Here is a 17,951-nt window from a genome sequence, read left to right on the forward strand (position 1 = left end):
GGCATTAAGTCAGGGGGTTAACAAGCGGCAGAGATACCATCTGGCCGGAAATAAATACAAATCAAGTACAATAGCCTTAATACGATTAAATTAGAGGAAAACTATCTATGAGTAACAGCAAGCAGACTATATTAACGGCGCCTCCGTAGCCAGGTGGGAAGGAGCAGCAGTGCATAGCACACGCTTCTTGATTAGACCGGGGTTCCAACCCGTCACCACCAAATATGGAGGATGCGGAAAGGTCAGGGAATGACCACCGCATATTCCGGAGCAATATGGCCTTAGTTGCTAATGCTCCTAAAAACCAAAACAACAACAACAACAACTATATTAACCTAAAAAAAGTAATAATAATACATCAAATTAAAAATAATACATTTAATTCAAATAACACAAGATAGTTTCCTCGAGTTTGGTTTTCCTTGAGATTCTTGCCAAGCCGATCCGATCTTAAATCAGTTGATGGTTGTGGAGAACACACGCGCAAATTTAGGATGAGACGTCTATACTTTTTGTGATCTACAATTTTACACAGGTCGGTATCCAAGGATTGAGCTAGATGGAGGTTCTGATAAGGGAGGAAGTGATCTTTAAAATGTAGCCTCTAAGGAAGGGCAAGAAGCTTGGGAGTGGAGCAGAGAGGTCTTGGGTGCCACTGAAGTACATATACGATACGATGTCTTAGATAGGGTTTCTTAACCAAGATCTCGCAGCCACCAGTAATACTGCATGGCACCCACTAGTCTTGTGCTACTACTTGTGGGTGCGGGATCTTGTACTTATAGCATAGACAGTACGGCATAGTAGAACCAGGCCCAGCTCCACGGGCCAGGGATGGGCACCAGGTAGCATACACCCTGGTGGCTAATTGGCCTGCCAGCAACACGAACACGGCACTACACTTTACGTTTACACTGCAGGCCTGTTTGTAGTAGTACTACATGTACTTGAATACAGGTGACACAGATGGAGATAGACTTTAGTCTGGGTGCCACCGAAGACAAGTACATATACAATACATCTAAGACCAGGGGTGGGCAATCGTTTTACATTGGAAGGCCATATTTTATTTAACCAAGATACTATTAGGCCGCATACTGAGAATTTAATATATACAAAAATAAAATAATATTTTTGTAGAAATATTTACAATTTTAATTATAGCCTGTTGAGGAATTTAAACAAAAAAACTAGGGAAGACATTTATTGGTTTAGCAAAGGTGATAACAAAACTAAAAATGGACGAACTTAGAAAACCAACCATTTAATGACTTTTTTGCGACTGCTTAATGCCAGATAGTAGTCTGATATTTGGTTCCAACATCGTTGAGCGTAGTTTTAATTGATCCTCCAATTGAATGTCCGTCATCTGAGATCCCAGCTTGTTTTAATTTGTGTCATATATGAAAATGTTAATTCACAACAGTAGGTTGTGCCAAAACAAGATAGAATTCGACTAGCATGTTGACGTAGACATGGATATTCAACAGCATTTTTCCATATTTGAAGAGGATCCTTCTTCGCGTCATATAGAGACTTCAGAATATTATCTTCTGAGAGCTCAATTGATTCCATCTATGAGTCGTCATGTGCTTTGGAGACATCAATCAGGTGTGGTTGAAAAGTTAGTTTCGGTGTGAGATCATGTTTCTCAAAATCACCAAACCTTTCATTGTATTCTTCAATTAGGGAGTCTAGAACAGCTCTGTATTGTTTCATGTTGCATTTGCTTAATGATTGTTTGTATCCTATTCATTAATTACTTTTGCCAGTTCAGAAAAGTATTCAACTGAAAGTTCCAATCAGGTAACCAAGGTTTTGAAAAAGGTCAGCTTTTTCCTAAATGCCTGTATTTTAAGCCACGTATCATATATATATTTGGTTTTACCATGCATAAAAATATTCATATCATTTTGCTTTGACATTATATCACACACAAATGCAGTATCTCTGCATAATTCCACTTTTGACAATTCACACTATTGATTCAGTTCCTCAAAAAAGCTGGTGATTTCTTTTGGCAAAGATAAAAGTGTGACAAGTATTTATCCTTGGGACAACCAGCACACTTTAGAATGATATGGCAGATCCACACTGAATGTTTCGTCATCAAGCAGAAGAATGGTACGAAATTGGCGACGTCGTGATGTTTTTGCTCGAATGAGTTTACAATACCTATAACATTTATTTAATGTGTCACTTAAAACAGTAGATTTGGCACACAGATTCTGCTGATGAAGAATACAGTGAAAGGAAATCGAAGTATCTGGATCTGGCCAATTCTTTCTGTAGTAACGTAACAAAATCTTCATGTTTTCCTCTCATGGAAGGTGTGCTATCTGTGCATACACTTACTAAATTACATAAATTCAGTTTCGCTTCACGGCATTTTTCTTTGAAGATGCCAATTCCACGTGTCCTGGCTGTAAGGGTACCCAAAGCCAGTAACTCCTTGCAACATTGAAAATCCGCAGTTATAACACCTGCGCTGAGTCAATGTCAATGGATTCATCCAAGGTGATCGAATAATAAATGTGTTTGCTTTGGCATATTGCACGAAGTTGTTCTGTTATATTACAGGCTAATTCATATTGCCGACCAGTTAAGGTCCTCCTTGAAAGAGGTAGTTGTTTGTACTTATTAACCTTAGCTGAATCTATACATTCCACAACTTCAACAATGCATTCTTTTGTGATTTCCACATCGCTAATGGCTTACTTCTTTTTCCAAGTATATATGCTACTTATAATATGCGTTAAATGTAAACTAAATTATATAAGGAAAATAACGATATATAAAAAAGAGAATAGATAAAATTTACATAAAAATATTTTGAGTTTGGTGTTATGTCATGAAACAAAAGGCGGATTTTGCATTTGAGAGGAAGACAAAAGGCCGCAGGTTCCCTACCCCTGTCTTAGACAGTGCTGGAGCATATGCACATATATAGAACACCCAATGGGACCAGCTCAGGTAGAAATGGCTAGAAGTGATGATCTTTATTCAGGACCGAGCTACTGAAACCGTGAAAAATACCAATGGCTTGAAACTTCAAACTGAGGGAGGCTGTGAATTGTGAATGAAACAGTGCCGAATATCGATGAGCTCATCGATATTCTTGATGGTGACAAGGACACTTCCCGTTCAGTACATGAATCCATAATGGAAGAGCTACATTCTGTGCACGAAAGTCCGAAAGAATGCAGTTACTTTGGTGGTTGTGGTAGGGATCACACATACAAAGAAGCATATGAACGTTTAGCCCGAAGTCTAATTCCATATAATGTAATAAGGGACTTCACGGTGAGATGCAAATTGAATCAGAAGGAAGCACAGTTCAATGTTACAACATTTTACAGGCATCGATGGGAATGATTTCGGAACTTAAACTCCTATGCAGCCCGCTATCCTCCAATCTATCCATTTCACTGAACGGTAATTCTGATGGTTTAGTCTTAGTGTGAAGGCAGCTATTGAAATCTCGTTATTACTGGAAATATTACTCATAACTTTTTGGAGTTGTGCATTTTTGAAATGTTCATTAAAAGACTGGCTCTAGAACCTTTATACAAATGTGTTTGAATACCCGACTTATCTACTATGATTTGCTTGATTTAGTTGAAACACATTAAATGTTCATGCATCTATTTTAACACGTCAAATATCTTTCAGGCTTCCAGTGAAAGTTCCAACTGCAGTAGCAGCTTTTCCAAATGAAATCATTTTGGCACCCAAGTGTGTTTTTGAATATCAACTGAAGAACGTTGTGCGGTATACTCACATGCCACGAGGTGGACATTTTGCAGCGATGGAAGAACCCGCTTTACTGGCTGAAGACATACGTTTATTTGTGCAAACTGTCGAAAATACAAATAAAACAAAACCAGTGTAACTAGCAAATCTCATTGTTTTAATTCTGAAATTCCTGCTTTCTTTACTTGGAAATGTTAAACTATTTATGAAGAGTGAAGAATAAATAAAATGCCACGTTTATGTTCATTAATTCTTTTGACATAGAGATGCTAAGAGTTTATTTTAGATAATGTGTCTTTTATCTATAGAAGGAAAAGCGATCTCAAAGAGGTGAGATCAGTGAATTTTTTGTATTGACAATTTTCTCACTGTAACTTAAAACTGAATTTTTCTTACTTGACAGAAATAAAGGCACAGCCTACTCAGTACTATGCAGTAGTCATGTTAGCATTTCATTATAATTATAAAGGGAATAAGGAGTTCACTGGGGCCCTGAGAATTTAGGGACATTGGAACAAGTATACTTAAGTTTATGATGGTTACATTTCAACAAGGCATTGATATTGGAAATTTTCGTATTCCTGTCTTGGGGACAGTTGGGGCTCTCCTGTATTAAGAGAGACTGGCAGAGAAGACACTTCTTCTGGGTAAGGGAGGCTGCTTAAGTTGAATAGGGAAGTTTGCATCAAAGTTGGTTCGTAAGGATTCTAGAGCTATTTGGATTTATCAACTGATATTTCAACTTTAACTGGAAACCCATTCTTTAAATAAATAATGCTTCTTGTATCATTATGAACAACATTGTAATTGTAATAAACAAAAAATGTGTTCCACAATAAATAATAAAAAACATCTAATATGACTTAACCATGAACTTACAAGCAAAATTAAAGAAAAAATTCCATTGATTGTTTTTGATGTTTGACCACTGTCTGTTTCACTTTAATGAGAAATTTAAAGAAGTGCACTACTTTTTTCCCTGGTTGTCGTTTATAAAACTGAAAAAAAAAAAAAAAAGGAACTATGATGTAATATCGATAACCATTACATCATGGTTCCTGTAAGCATCGGACATCGTTTGAAACTTCCCAAGACTTGCACAACGAAAGATGATACTTATTTGTCCATAAAATCACCATTCTTAATGAAAATTTATCTTTATGTTCTTATAGCCACACACTATAAGAACATAAACAGATAAATTTCGACATGAGTAGAAACTTTCTCTGCACATTTCAAAACATAGTCCGTAGAAACAAATAGAATTAGAGGAAATTATCAGAGAGAGAGAGAGAGAGAGAGAGAGAGAGAGAAAAGGTAAAATATTGGCTTTTGTTAAATAAAAGAGCATTTTTACTAAAACCCAAGGGATGTGTTTGTCAGATTTTTTAATTAACTTTGTTTAGCCATCAGTTTTTGGGTAGGCCAACTTTTAGCCCGGATAAGGGCAGTCACAAGGCGAGGCATTGAGTCCACTAGTTCACGAAAGAGTTCCACAGGTATTTCCATCCATGCTTGCTGCACCGCTGTCCATAATTCCATCGCATTCCTGGATGGAAGATCCAAAGCTCGAACGGACTCTTCCACAGCATCCCAAAGGTGTTCCACAGGGTTCATTTCCGGTGAACGGGGAGGCCATTCCAATGGTGGTAAAATCTGCGGAATGCTTTTCGAACCATATTGTAGTCACCACGGCTCTGTGGGCAGGCACATTGTCCTGCTGGCAGAGTCCATTGCTCTGTAGGTGCACGATGACCATGAAAGGATGCAGATGGTCTGCAAGGATGGATACGTAACCTAGACCGTTCAGAGATGCGTCTAGACGTACCAGAGGTCCCAACGTGTGCCAGTTGAACACGCCCCTGACTATCATCGACCGTCCACCTCTTTGACCAGTTCCTTGTTGACATGACGGGTGCATAGCTTTCGTGCAGTTTCCGACACATACGCACCCTCCTGTTCGCTCAAAATAACGGGAAACGGGACTCATCTGACTAGGAGACCCGTCTCTAATTATCCAAGGTCCAGTGCCGATGTTCGTTTGCCCAGTTGAGGTGTAGAGTCCTGTGTCGTGGTTTAGCAATGGGACTCTGGTGAGTCGGCGGCTCCCATAAAGTACTGCAGCTAATGATGTCCTGATGGTCTTGGTGGAGACGTTTCTGGCACCTCGCTCTTTGAAATCGGTGGTGATTTGTGCCACTGTCGCTCTTCAGTTGGCTGAACCAATGCGAGGCAGACGTCGACGGCCACATTCATCCATCGCCTTTCTCCGCCCACAGCGCTGTCCACGATGACATGTTATAACGGAAATTGCGTATTCCCGATACACTGATACTGTCGAACGGGAATAGTGCAATTTCTGTACCACCTTCGCAATACAGTGACCCATGCGTTGGGCGCCCACTATCATCCAGCTTTCAAAGTCGGTTAATTCACGACTTTTATCTATAACACTGACATTGAATTACCGTCTACGTGGCAGCAGTGAACATAGATACCTGCCAAGCGGTGGGTTCGTTCACTAGCGAGAGGGCGAGACAGCGTCGCATTGCCCAGGAAACAAGTATCCCATGAATTCTGTCCTTTCAGTGTACATAGGTCTCCTATTACAGCCAATATCAGTGGCAGTCCTGCAGGGGTCGGCAACCTTTTTTGAGTGAAGAGTCACTTTTGATCTAATTAAAAAAAAAAAAGAATCCGAAGAGCCGCACTTCAGCTCAAGCTGGGGGAGGGGGAGTTATTTAAGAAAATGGAATAGTGTGGAGGTGTTTTATTAAAAAAATATGTATTTTTTATATATATATATTTTATAACCATATGACCAACTACTCGACTGTTTTCTCGATTTTACAAAAAAAATATGTATTTATGACTAAGTAATCGACTGTTCTCTTCTGTCATGAAACTCGTATAACCTTTCTTAACTTATTGACTTAAACTTATCTAATCCTACACCACTTACTACTCCATCTTAACTTTGTCAGAACTTTCTCAACTGACTGACAGGACAGGACTACGCGCGCTCTCTTTTTGTTCTTCGAATTTGTGTACCGCCCTTTTTTGTTTTTTGGCCCACCTTCGCTCAGAAATTCAACCATTCATACTTTAATATTTAAATTTACATCCCCACTATTCGCTAGTGTGGGTTTCCCATGCTATCTCCATCCCCGCTAGATTCAACCTCCCATTTTAATATCAATATTCCTTTCCCAGGCCGTCTGCTCTCTTTTGAAGTCTGCCGAGTCACAGACACCTGTTACTACTTTCGCACCTACCCTACATTTCTGCGGAACAAGCTATTGCGGACAACCAGACGCTAGCCCTATTGTTTTGCACACGGTATTAGTCGTGTACTCACTTCCTGTTTGTCTCCCGGAGTCTCTGATCAAAGGGATGCTCCGGCTAATCCGGCTCACCTTTCTATTGTTGTTCTTGAGCGACCCTTTTTCTCGCCTATTTACTGATGGCTCTGCTACCCGTTTTAGATTTTCAGATTTGTTTACGGTACTTATAGCTGAGTGTTTATCCATCTGTTGGTAGAAATGTTCGTGCAGTAATTCCCACGACTCTCCCTTCCCTTCGATTAGCCCTCTCCTTAATTTAATCTCCCCAATATTTTTAAAGATCCACTTTGTTCAATTTATTTGATGTGTTATATTTTATTTTACAATATAACTGTTCCTAACGTATCCTTTCTTATTAAATTTCTCAGTTTGGGGACGACGATCTGTTATCTTTATATACAAATACTTGAAAGATTTTATATCTTACAGGGCATTGAAAGGGCGGTAAATAAGTTACCTGAGGACGTGGCTAACGAAATTCTGGTAAAGACGGCAGCCATTCAAAGTCAAGCTAAGAAAGCTCCCTCTATTCTTAATATTAGGCAAAAATTAGCACTTAAGAGTCTCGAGCAAGATGATAGTATTGTGGTCCTACCGGCGGATAAAGGCAGGGTAACGGTGGTTCTGGATAAGGAGGTATATTTAGGCAAAGCATTAAACTTGTTGAATGTCGAGCAACTTATAAGATTATTCACAAAAATCCATTGCTGAATCTGGAACGTCAGGTTAATAGAATGGTACAGGGCTGGTTAAAGACTAATAAGATCTCTAAGGAGCAGTATTGGTCGTTACATGTAACGGGAAGCCAAATACCGAGATTCTATGGCCTGCCCAAAATACACAAAGTGGGGGTTCCACTCAGGTTTCGTTTATAGGCAGTCCCATATATGCACTATCCGGTTTCCTGGTCAAATTGTTGTCACCGTTAGTAGGACTTTGCGAGTTTAGTGTCAGGGACAGCAAGGACTTTGTTCATTTTATAAGAGAGCAACGTATAGAAGAAAATGAAATTGTGACATCTCTTTTACATGTATTTCAATTGACCATGGGATGCGTTGTGCACACACGGCCCTACAGAGAGATACAACCTTAAGCAGTAGGACACAACTAAGTTTGGAAGATATTTGTAAGGGCATAGAATTATGTCTCTCAAGCACCACTATGGTATTTTGTGACACAATGTATAAGCAGGTTCACAATGCAGCCATGGGCTCCTCCATTAATGCGATTATAGCTAATCTGGCTATGGAGGAGCTCGAGGTTAGATTATTTAGTGACATGGTTCTCCCTATGCGTCCGTGGAAGAGAGACGTGTATGATACGTTCTCGATTATTCGAAAGGGGAGGGATGATTAGGTGTTAAATTTTCTTAATGGATTCTCCCCGTTCATACAATTCACCTCGGAGGTAGAAGGAGGGGTTTTGCCGTTCTTGGATGTGTTGGTCTATAGAGAAGGCCCGTGTCTAAAGACCAAAGTTTATAAAAAAACCCATGTATAAAAGCCAATATTCGCATTATAATTCAGCTCAGGCCAACCATCACAAGAATAGTGTGATTAAAGCACTAACAGATAGGGCAAAGTCACATTGTAGTGCTCTAATCACACTATTAGAGAAAAGTTCTGTTTGTTTTGAATTGATGGCCAACTTATGGTGAATAGTTTCTCATTGGGAAAGATTTAAAGCATTACCAGACATCTGCAACACTTCTGTCAGATGTGAATTGAATGTGGTGACTAGGGTTCAATCATGTTCTGAAGATCAGCGCATGTTGTTTATCAATGTATTTCATTTTCAAGCGGTCGTATAATCAGACATTTGGAAACAAATGTGTATGTGGTGTGTGTGTGTGTGTGTGTGTGTGTGTGTGTGTGTGTAGGATAGCGATTTCAATCATTAAGAAGGATGAACTGCAAACAATTGAGATGTTGTGCAATAGGAAACTGGCGATATTGTTGAGTGATGACCCAAGGATTCCGAAAGATTAAATAACTGAAAACAAACAATGCAGAGATTGTTCAATTTGGTGGTCGATGAACTTGGTGCTCTCTCAATTGAAACAATGCATGATTGAACAATTATTCTTTGTCACTTCCACAGCGTCTTTTTAATGTGGAGGACAGGAATTGATGGCTCTGTACAAGGAATTGTACGAGGGCACTATCTGAGGAACACATTTTCCTCAACAGCTAGAAAAAGTCTGATCTGGAGTGGAATTTCTTGCTATAAAAGTGAGTATTTCTGATTATTTTGTTTATTTATTTTATTTTTATAGTTTTATTTTGCATTTCATTTCCTTTGAATTCTGTATTGATAAATAGATGTCCTCTTTGGTAATATTCGCTATTACACGGAATTATTTTCGATTTAAGGAAAGTTTGCTTCTGGAGAGTTTATTCTTTTTGCTTCTGGAGAGTTTATTCTTCCTCCCAAGGATTTTCGATTTTCTTTAAAAGTGGGTCAATGCAGAGTAGAAGCCAAGTTACCAAAAACTAGATGGTGACTTGGAAAAGAACGGAAGGAAGATTTGAGCGTTTATAATATCCAAATTAAAACAGAAAGTTGACCTCATACAACATTTTTTTACGAATCCTTCTTATTAGTAGGGTAGCGATGGCTGAGTGAAGTATTTCGATTGTCACCATTACGAATATTGATCACTTTTCTTTTAGGATCCAGCAATAAAAACTGATGACATCAAAGCGGTCGTTTGCAGTTATCGGCACGCAAAGGAACTGGAAGGATTAAGCAACTCTTTCCCAGGAATTAAGGAACCCTTCCCCAGGAAAAAAAAAAAAAAAATGGGGTTGCCATCTTAAGTAACGATGGCTGAAAGATACTGTAAATCAGAAGAACGGATACGAAAAAAAAAAACTCGTTCTCTGCAGCTGCTGCTGACATTGCCAAGTACGTATCAATAAGTTAGAACGCAAAAGAGCATTCTTAATACTTAAGAGTTCTTTCTTTCTTTTTCTGCACTCACCCAGAAACGTCCAACAACAGGTGTCTTTGGACATTGGTAGAATAAATTTAGTTTTTAATTTTCTATTATTTTTAAACTGATTTTTCGCTTTTATTTTCAGAGTACCAACTGTCTGGGCGATGCTTTCATTTGTGGGAGTCGCACTTGTTGGGGGTTGATCGAAGGAACCTTAGAGGAAATAAAAGATTTTTATTTCTCACGTCCACTTTCTCGCCCTCTCTGTTTGGGGTTTGGTCCGTTGGGCACCAACTCACTGGCCGGGTTTTGTTGCTTATTAAAGGAAGGTTGATTTGCTTTAAGAGCTTAATTAAGAAAGGAGAGGAGAAGTTGGAGAAGAGTTGTTTTTGCTTTGTTTTTCCTCGAAGGTGTGAGTTCCACATTTATTTATTGCTTGGAACCAGCAGTTCTCAACTAATGATTTTCTGTGGCTGCAAGAGCCACAAACTCACACTTATTCCAAAGACAATTCTAAATTCTTTTCACTTCATGAACCAATGAAGAAAACTCATTTTCCCTACTTCGCTAAGAACTGCTCTCAATATGGTGTGTCCCTCTAAAGAACTGCCGGTCTGTTGCACTCATTCTGTGTTTCATAGATTTGAATCCTGATTAAAGATGGAGGTGGTTATTGCTTGTTGAAGAAAATCAACACAGCGCCATCTGTTGTTTGTAAGCTGAAACATTAATGTTTCATTCTTCATCTTTTAGGGGACTTGTGGGAGGGGAGTTGGTGCGCACGAAATGAATGTGTGCAAGAAAATTATTGAAGAATTCCTGACATGCACAAAGATGGTAACAGTTTCAGATTAAAATATTAAATAGTCGATATTTGTATTAAGCCGATACCTTACTTCGTTTAAGAACAGAAACAAAATAAAAAAAAGAAAAAATTCAAATTTATTTCTAATAAAACAAAAGGTAAGTTTATGCTTTCATTTCAATCCAAATTTCATGCTCATATTAATGGACGACAATTTAGTAAAAAAGAGGGAAATCTGTTTGCATCAGAGGTTTCATATTCAGGTACTTATTTCCATTCACTGAAGTTCTACTCAGAAATTAAAGAGGCAAGCTACAAATGGAAAATTAAGAAAATGTTCATTTTCTACTCGCATAAGGAACACTCGCCGTTGAACAGAACTCACTTTTGCGTGGAATAATCTCGAAGTTGGATACGTTAGCATGAAATCCACGCTTCTTTCAAAAGAACGCATAATCATATTGCTGCAATTAAAGATTGAGACCATCCTGCGATGGCTAAAAGATAAACGATTCAAACAGAAACAGAATGAGGGGGCAGATTCATATCACTGCAGAAACGTGGCGAACAGTACACAGAGAGGATGAAATAACGATGGCAATGTTGAAACGGTTGTATCGTGAGCAGTAACGAAACAGATTAACTAAGAGGTAGATGACTGATGGACAATCTTCGCAGTGCGAAATAATAAAATACGAACAGCTTTCTTCCCAACAGAACATTTAAAATGACTGCAGAAGATGGAAGGGGTGTGGATGGTTAAAAGGTATGATGGAAATTAAGGTTTTTTAGCGAAAGAAAGAGTGAATGAATCTTTCCCGAGAATGTGGCATTGTTATTATGGGATGAGGAGTACGCCAGTGACCTGTGTAGACAAACACCGTACTTTTTAAGTACATTTTCGATCTAAATTAAACTCTAATCAGTTTGTAGTGCACTATAAAGGTCTCTTTCACGCGTATTAATAATAACAAATGTTACTCCTCTCGTGGACATAATTTCTTTAACAAATTGGCTTCAGTTTGTCAGTGCTATACTTTAACAATACTGGCTCCACCTGTCCACCCCCTTCACTTCTCAGCCTTAACACTTGTTTAGATTACAGCTCTCTTCGTTGTGGAGAGTAATTCTGCGAGAACCCTTTCCATATTTGAACACTTCACAGTCGTAATGAACCAGCTTGCTTTGACGGATTGTTTGGTTCACAACTGAAACCCGATCATTGAACCACACTTAAAGCAAACTGAGAAAAGAGGGAAAGAAGGGAGAATATATCTGTCATTCGATCTCACGTTCTCCAGTCGTATTTATAAAACGACATAGATCCACTTACTTGATGTTAAGCGAATTCTGTTAAAATATATAAACGTGAAATTCACTTTGTATTAATTACCATAATTGGTCAATTGATCGTATTGAGAAATACATACGGATTGTATGCAGAAGGCTGCTTTTTTCTTGGCACTGAAATATGGGCATCCTTTTTAAGTTTCTTTTTGGACTTGATGTATTGCCTGGAGGAGGATGAAATTAAGATGGAAATCCACAACACAGAAATAAAATAGTAGTTATAATAAAACAGGCATGATGTGCTCTTCTGTACAGGAATACAGGATGGAATCTGGACCAACAAACGATGTACATTACTCTAAATCACAATAAAGGGTGTAGAAATCAGATTACTCTAATCCCATCAATAACAATCTTAAAAGGTTTTTCAAATGAAATTTGTTGCTGCTGTTTACGGATGAGTGGTGTGGGATTTAAACTTGTCCAAAGACCATTAATCAAATCAAAGTGACAAAACGCAGTTTAAACTCATATTCTGTTTGGAAAACGATGACAGGTGTTGAAAGATCTCATACCAGTAAAAGCAGTAGTAAATCTCTTTACGTTAAAAATTATATTCCACTTCTGTGTGACAGTGTAGTGTAATAATTATTCCTTCCTGTCCACCCTGTAGAAATGTCTGAAGCAGAAATACCTGCCATAGTTCATCTGTTTACAAAAATAAATCTCAATTGCTGCAGTGAACAGGAAAATTCGTAATTTCTAATTCACCCATTATGTTAACGATCCCCCATTCAAAATGGAGTATGAATCGCGCATATTATAGTCATTGCAGTGTGCCTCCTGATCTTCTTAACCTTCAGTGACTTCTCGTGCTAGTTGCACTTATTAGTTGCTTAGTAAAGGGTTAACAAATAAATTGTATTAACAGATGTTGAAGAAAATTATTTCCACTCCCATCTGCTTATCAAAAGTTTAATGAGGATGTTCTCTCCTGAAAAAGAATAATACGAAATGAATGACGAATGTTCCTGATGCTACCAGAAAATAGATGGCTTATATATGAACGCCTTTTTAAAAAAACAGAAAAACTGTGAATATTGTGAAATTTATAATGTGCTTAAGAAATAGTCGAAATTATTTACAATGCTTGAAGAAGAAACTCTGGAAACGCAAAGCAGATTTCCCTCTCCTGGATGCTATCTGAAAACAGGTTTAAACTTTTTGGCAGAAAAGGAAGAATAAAAAAAAAGTTAAACTGAGGAAACAGAAGTTCAGTTTACTTTCCATCCGTCTTTACTATATCATAAGCATAGCTTTTGTTTGTTAGAAATCAGTGGCATTTCCATACAAGGGGGTTTAAATTTCTATTGAGAGTCTAAACGAGGGATCTGCCCAATAGAAATATCGACAACTAGACACAGTTTAAGGGGGACAGTGATAAAATGTCTCCAGCGGAATATGGTATATCGAATACCGACTCAAAAGTGCATCAAAAGTTGTTATAAAAGAAGTTCAATGTCGAAAGTGATCCTTGTGCTGAAGAATTCTTCAATAAAACTTGAAAATTGAGGTTGGAAAAAAAAGTTGAAACCTTTTCAACATTTGTAAATATTGCTTACAATCAGCAGGTAGTGTTATATTATTGCCGGGAATTTCCCGTTTCAACCAATGAACCCATCCAATTTAATCAACATTTAAGACTAACACGCAGAACCCAATCGTAGAGAACCACACCTAAAATAATAAACAAAAATAACGGTTAAGTTCTTGTTAATAACCTTTTTTATTAAACAAGAAAGCCCTTTCTGGAGGTTGCTGTTCTTCCAATCCAGCCACGAACTCGTGGGCTCGAAGAAAGACCAATACGAATGGGAAATAGTTATTTTTTCTCCAAGATTCAGATTTCCTCATCAGAGGGCGTTCCACATGGATGAAGGTGTCGTCAAGAAAAAAAACAAAAAGAAAGGATGGCAAATATTGTACATAAGATTTCGTTTTCATTCTGATACGTCCTCAATCAGAATTACTCAAGCATTGGAGTCACTCCAACTGGGAACAGCAGCAGCCTGGATTGGATAACAAACTGCTCGATTGGATAAAAAACTGCTCAAACCGAAAAGGAACATCCAAGTGGATCATCTCTGTCGACATCCTCAGCTTGGACTCTGATGTGTTCTAACAAATAAACGAAGTTTTCTTGTTGTGTGTTGATTGTAGAGTTCTCAATAAAGTGTTCTTTCAAATCATTTGGCGCTTTCGTTCAGTGTGTTTGTTTATCTATTCTTAAAATGATTAATTGCAAAAGTCCTCTGACATATGCAGTCCGAGCAGTTTCTCTCTATACCTGAGTATAAAGAGAAACATACTACTCAGTCCCCTTCACCACGAGTTGCTCAGGTAATGCACTACATTTTAATTTGCCTTTCTTTGGACACTGAAGAACAACGCTATTTTGGGGGGGGTTCTGTTTTTGCTTCCCTTTTTCTCCAGACCTCCACTCTACTGAGGTCTCAAACAGCCTACAAATCACAAATCTGACTGCAATTCGCAGAAAACTCTAGATTGCAGGGTGTGTAAAGCGGGTGGTGGTAGCAGAACATTAAAGATACACATTTTTTATAAAATATTTACAAACCTTTAATGAACATTATATAAAATATTTACATAATAAAATAAATATCAATTTAACTCTCCATCAGGACTAGTGCTCGAGCTCATTCCATTTCCGTTACGAATTACCACTTTACTTTGTATCAATTGTATTTTACATGTGATGAATCCTCAATGAAACTCCAACCATTCCCATCCATTACCCTTTGTTATCGCTTACATCAGTAATACCCATTAGAACTCATATTATTTTGTTAGATCTCTTAGCTTTTAACACATGAAATGTATCAAAACTGGTATCCTCTTACATCAGTAATATTCACCGCAGATCGCTCATTCTACCTTCGTTACCCCCTTCAGTCAAGAGGTTTCTAAACAGATAAACTTTCTTTCTCTACAAACCGTATCTGTCAAGGTATCATCATTTGTCGACACCTTGTCTAAATTAATGATACCTGTTAACATATTCTCCACTTACTACCCCTATGATTATATTTCATTATTACTTCTTTTATAATATTTCTCTCTTTCTGATCTGATTGAGGTGTTTAAAGCCTTGATTAGATTGAGTGAGCTGAGTGTTAATGATATTCTTCCACTCCTGAGCCCACACGCATGAGGGGACATGAATTCAAGTTGAGGAAGGATGGTTGCAAGATAGATGTGCGGGGGTTTGCCTTGAGACAGCGGGTAGTCGATTGTTGGAACAGGCTTCCATCCGTTGTTGTGGAAGTGGAACGATTGCATAAATTCAAGAGAGAACTAGACAAATCCTTGGCGGGTATGGATGGATGAACTCTGTTTTTTTTTTGGCAGATGCTATATAAGCTCGATTTCTTGCATCATTTGCCATTACTACTACTTCTACTACTAGGTCCGCTAGGTGGCGTCTAGTTATATACCTTGTGCATTTCGTGTTCCTAATTAAAGGTGATTTATGTGAATTACAATGAATGCTCGACCGTTCAAGTGATATAGAGGTCATCAGTGAGTGCCTGTCTACTGGTGCATGAAATTTCAGCTGCGATGCTCCAGCCAAAGATAAGTATTTTATAATTTTCCCCTTTTGGCCTGCGACAATGAATTTTTCCAAGATGGACGATACCTTGTTGTCATTTCTGGTATAGCACGATGGCAGTTAGTGGACACTAGCACAACTGACCAACAGTGTTTTCCCTCGCTCTCGCTCTCTCCGTGACACCTCCCTTCCTGCAGCAATCACTAAACACCAGGAGGTCCCTTTCACATTTGGGGAGAGCCTCGTTTTTGCAGCAGTGATTAACTGGATTATGTTGAGTGCGCGGGCCATATATACTGTACGTATTTCCCACTCTGATTCATACCGTTCTCTATGGAAGGGGAGACTCGATCGAAAAATGCAGACAACTGCAAATTATGCAAAAAAGAGGTTAATAAAGACTGCAAAGGAGTCTACATCAAATGTTCGAAGTGCAAATGCCAAATTTTCCAGAGCTGCTCAGGTCTGTCCCACATAAGCCTGAAAAAATTATCAAGCGCAGCCCGCTCGAAATTCATCGCTTACCGCTGTCGGAAAAAGCAGACGAATGGACAAGGGAGCCCTTTCCAATCAGTACCGGAATTCCCCCTCGAAATTGCTGCTCGACTCCCACCTGGCGTCGCCCTGCCCACTGCAGCATAGTAGAATGCGCCACGCCAGTGACAGCCACGTGTATTTCACCCAGCTTGATCAACACGGCCGCGCTGGAGCTGTTTCTGTTCAATGAGAGCGAACAGACCACGAAAATGGAAGTTCACACCAAAAAGTCTACACTAATCCGGAAGATTCAAAGTCTAAAAATACAGTACAGCAAGATACTAGCACAGGTGGTGATAAAATTGAACCAACAAATCCAGAAAATACTGAAAACATTAGCCCCTCCCAGACAACAGGAGTTCAAAGCACGTCTTTCACCGATACCTTGGATCTTGGAGCTTCTTTGGATCCAACTATTGTACACGCCACAGTTATAAAAATAAAGAAGGCGCTCGGTGATTTTATGTCAGCAGGTACCAGTATGGTTACGAAAACTGCATCAAACTACATTCACAGTCTCTGGGCTGACATGGAGGCACTAACAACGTCTCTAATAATAGATAATGAGAGGCTGAAGGCTAAGACGACCAGCACAGAATGTCGGGCAGATCTTTTTGATCAACATATACTCTCCCCAGGAGGTTCCCATGGAGAAAATCAATCGTTGATGAAAAAGACATTTGCAGAGGCTGCAAAATCAAATTGGGGCCGACTTGATCCTGAGCGATCCCATGCATTGGAGAAATGTAATTCCGGAAGACGGGGCGAAAAGCCTAGACAACTATCAACAGAAATGACAAATGAACCACGGATGGTGGCCCATCCAGAGCCTGCCAAAACCCCCTGGATTTCTCGACCTGGTGATCCACGCAATATACTAATCCTAAGATCCACTGCTGACTCAGTGATACAGTCCGGTCAAGACATTAGGAATGCGGTGAAAAACACACTCAAAACCGAGTATAAAGAAATGAAAGTTAAGAACATCAGACTCCTCCGGAAGAAGGGTTTGTTAGTAGAAACTACAAAGTCATCTGATGCCACCAAAATCTGTACCTTGCCTGCACTCAAGAATGCAGGACTTTCAATAGAAAAGCCCAAAATGTCAAACCCAACAATTTTAGTCTATGGAGTTCCAAAAGATTATAGTAAGGCAGATATCCTGGACGACCTGTATCATAAAAATTTAAAAGATTATTCCTTCTCACAACAGGAGGTAAACGAGGGTACAACATTCAGGTTCAGCTCTGGTTCTGGCAACAGTATTACTAACTGGGTGATTGGATTCAATCCTCAACTTCTCTACTGTTTACTTCAAAATAATCGAATATACTGAGACTTTACATCGCATAAGTTCAGAAAATTCACCGTAGTTAACAAATGTTTCAGGTGCCTGGCCTACGGGCACTCTGCACAAAATTGCTCTCATAAAACCGTGTCATGTAGTCACTGTGCCAATGGGGGTCACATCTTCGCAGAGTGCCCCAACAAAGAAGAATCACCAAAATGCATAAATTGTAAACGCAAGAACAAGGACTTCAATCACTCAGTCAGGGATGGGAAGTGCCCCGAGTTTTTAAAAGCGATGGAATTAGCAAATAAGCGTATCGTTGATGGATAATACAACTACAAGTAGAAATAACTTTGGGTACT

Source organism: Mastigoproctus giganteus, chromosome 6 (assembly GCF_048544385.1).
Source record: "Mastigoproctus giganteus isolate SK-2022 chromosome 6, ASM4854438v1, whole genome shotgun sequence".
Lineage (NCBI taxonomy): Eukaryota > Metazoa > Arthropoda > Arachnida > Uropygi > Thelyphonidae > Mastigoproctus > Mastigoproctus giganteus.